The following is a 3,998-nucleotide window of genomic DNA, read 5'->3' as shown; positions in this document are numbered from 1 at the left end:
TTGCGTCCTCACAGTACACTAAGCGCCGACTGACTACTCGCGATGCTCCGTGCGCTGTCTTCCCTCTGCCACTGCCCCCGACCGAGTCCCACCTCGCGAGCTGCGGCCGTCCTAAATAGGGGGCGATAGCCAACCAGAACGCTGCAAAACGCGTGACATCGACAGAGAAACTATCTTGCCAAGGGAATCGCAGAAGTCGCGGCTCAGTGACAGAAGGCATGTAGGAGTCCATTAGGACCTATTGTACTTATTCTTACAAATAATTATGTCATAGATTAGGTGTTGGAAGCGCTAAAATCGGTCTAAAATAGAATCGCGCACGCTACCCTAGCCCTAACACCAAGGGTGGTAGCGCAGCGGTTAGCACACTGGACTGCGATTCGGTAGGACGACGATTCAAATCCCTGTCCGGTCATCCAGATTCACGTTTACCGTGGTTACCCTAAATCGCTCCAGCAGAAACGGAGATGCCTTATCTCGAAGTCGGTCACATCGCAAACTACTTATAGGGATTCCATGCAATAGTAGGTTTCGTAATCTTGTGGCAGACTGTATTTTAATGGAGTTCATTTTGCAGTACAATATTCCGTTACCTTGTTTCCAGAGATCGCTTCTAACCACAATTGTCTGTATTCGAAGAATATATATATATATATATATATATATATATATATATATATATATATATATCGATATGTGTGTGTGCGTGTGTGTGTGTGTGTGTGTGTGTGTGTTCCATATCTCTTAAACCGCCGACTCGATTTCAACAAAACTTAGTTCACATGTCCCTTACTGTCAGGAGACAATGGCTGTGGGTGTAAGAACCACACACCCCTCGATCGCCTCACCTTGCACTTGTCAGTTCTGAGCTCGCAGTGACACATAAGCGTGTCCGGAACTGTGGTGTCTCCTACCAAGAGCGAGGTGCGTGCTGTTATTCGATTTATTCCTGCTGAGAGTTGCAGTGCAGCCCAAATTCATCGACAAAATAATATCGTTGTACAACATATAGTTTAATTGATATGACGTCATAAACATTAAGACCAAGGCCGGACGCTGTGCAGTATGGGCGTGGACACACACCTATAAACACATACCTGGGCAACGCCGGGTTTCTCCGCTAGTGGTTAATACTTCAAGAAATTATCTTCCAAAAAGAATTACGTGAGTTCAGTCAAAGATTCTCTTTCTCTATTTTTTTCAGTTACACGTCGACCAATGATTACTGTTGATACCAAGGTCGGCGAGTGCAACTATGTGATGCTTGCGTATTAAAACTCTCAGTTATAGGAAGTTACGTTATTTGTAATTACTTATCACATCCTGAATGACAAAACTAATGACGTTTAATTTATAACGCCTATCACATTCCTAAGCTTTGATATCATTCCAAGATTCACAACTGATGTTACTTCTAGTAAACTTCCTAAATCAAACATTAAACAGCACTTTCTTTTGTGCGTATATATTTCAAATTTCCGTTGAGCAAAAATAGTACTATTGTTCAGATCTTCAGACAGATCTCTGTGCAAAAAAAAAAAAAAAAAAAAAAAAAAAAAAAAAAAAAAAAAAAAAAAAAAAAAATTGGATTCAGTAGGTGCTTTCAAAAATAATAAATTCCAGAAACACCTTTATCTTCGTTTCCCAAGGAACAATCCGCTTTATTTCGCACCACTAATACACACTTCGGCCAGTTAAATAATTCCATATGCATCTGTCAGCCGGCGCGGTTACCATAAGAGTGAGCACACAACACTTGCATTTTCGTAATGAAATAGATTTACATTGCTTTTACGACATAGGCTATAGCGTCTAAAGCCGCCGGCACACGGCACGAGTTGTTTGAGGTCATTTGGCGCTCTCAGCGCTCTCGAGTGGAGGTTGTCGGATTTATTCAGCTCGCAAACCATACAGTTTGTTCACAAAAATGGACGCATGCAGAGTTCCTAAGTTAGCTCTATTAAACGGCACATTTCTTTTCCTGACCCTACGCTATTCATGTTCTTCTCTCTGTGGCATTCATAAATAAAAACATTAATTACCGCGTACGTGAAGACAAAAATGGAAGATTGATGTCCACTCAGGAAAGAAATCAGCTTATAAAAGGTCATCAAATGAAGCACACTTATTCCTGACAGATCGTGACTTATATTTACATAACTTCAAATGTTACAGAAATTATTTCTGTTAATTCGTATGGTAATCCAACAACCTTTTAGAAACCGCGAAGTTGAAAAAAAAAGAAGGGTGCGGTGAGGAACTGACTCTCCTCCGAAAACAAACGCTCATTGTTTATCGCGGTGCCTCAACCAATTACGCTATGCTGTACTTTAAGTTCTGAAACGTTATTGAAGTTTAGTTATGAAATAAATTATAAGAATAGTGTCCGCCCCGATAGCTGGCAAAGGGTCCCGGGTTCGACTCCCGGCAGGGTCGGAGATATTCTCCGCTCAGGGACTGAGTGTTGTGTTGTCCTCATCATCCCCAGCGACACGCAAGTCGCCGAAGTGGCGTTAACTAAAAAGACTTGCACCAGGCGACCGGTCTACCCGACGGGAGGCCCAAGCCACACGACATTTCCTTTTTTTCTTTAAGAATTGTGACAAGTTATCATGAATCTTACATGGGTATTTGCCTTAATACGGTGATCTCTCATTACAAGCGAGTTATATCGTAAAAATAACATAACATGAAAATCCTTTAACCATCAACACGACTGATATGGCACGCGACGCTAACTTGTGATCTTGTTCAGAGCGCGCACTGTAATCGATTATAGTTCGCTGTCCTGGTGCGGGTGGCGCTCCGGTGGCGATTTGCTATGACGTCGCTGGAGTGTATTTGCGGTGCCGGCGGAAAGCGAGAGGGTAGTTGGTTTTCCGGGTACTGCACGGAACGTGAAGTTCGCTCTGCCTGACCTGCTGGTGACTAGCGCTAAGATTGTTGTGCCTCGCAATATGAGCAGAGTGGTCTGGGGCGGAGGCGACTCCCCGCTATGCTGCCCATGCGATGGTGATTAATTGGAGTCGGCGTACTTGTTCTTTCTGCCTGTCTGATGTGGAGGTCCGGTGGGGTCCTGTGATACTCTGGCCCGGAGACAACTAGTTGCTGAATTTTGGAGTCATCTGCCAGGTTAGGGTGTAGGCTAGGCTGGCTCTTCAGATTTTCCCATGGAAGCTCCAGCAGCGGTTTCTGGACTTTTGTGATGTGGGACGGTGTTGTTGGAACTTTTTGCTGTGTGTATGGCTCGTTACGATATTTGTTGGTACTAATTTATTTGCTCAACTGCAGTCCTGCCCGGAGTTGCGTTCATGTATGGTACATTTGGCAGTCGATGTGTTAGGTAAAGTCTGCCTAAGAAGGGCGGTTTTGTACAGGATATACATAGTGAATTACTGCTGCTTGGCATATTTGGTCTTCTGGGACCTGAACAACACGATCTAGTCAATTTGGTTGTGTAAAAGCATTTAGTGGTATGTTCTTTGTTTTCTTTTTTATTGTGTTATTATTAACTTGGTGGAATAGTCGCGTTTGGTGTCGTTAAGGTACTTATAAGACTGTGATTTGACTGTTCATGTGTGCTTGGCTTTCATTGTTTCGTTTTAGGAAGCGAGAACTGTTTGGGATTTGTGTGTGTTGGCTTCCGGCACTTGTTAAGAGCGCCCGAGTTAACGGCGCTGTGGTTATAATGTGCTGTCGGGGTGTTATTCCGTATTATGAATTTTATCTTGTGTTGATATTATCTGTCGTGTGTTGCAGAACATAACCAAGGTGCGTAAGTGATGGGCAGTTGTGAGAGGCATGTCGGGGAGCTATCAGCGGTTTATTTCGGGGACTATTTCTAGTGGGAAGGCTCCGAAGTGTTGGGAGCTCGCGCTTCTGTGATTGCACTGGGAGTTACCCGCGCCCTTTGCTTGTATCAAATTATTTTGTTATTATATTTATTGGTTGTGTGTTGCGCTTCTTTCATTTTATGGTGGCAAGCACCATTATCTTTC

This window comes from Schistocerca americana, chromosome 1, assembly GCF_021461395.2.
Source record: "Schistocerca americana isolate TAMUIC-IGC-003095 chromosome 1, iqSchAmer2.1, whole genome shotgun sequence".
Classification (NCBI taxonomy): Eukaryota; Metazoa; Arthropoda; class Insecta; order Orthoptera; family Acrididae; genus Schistocerca; species Schistocerca americana.
This window is presented reverse-complemented; position numbering follows the sequence as displayed.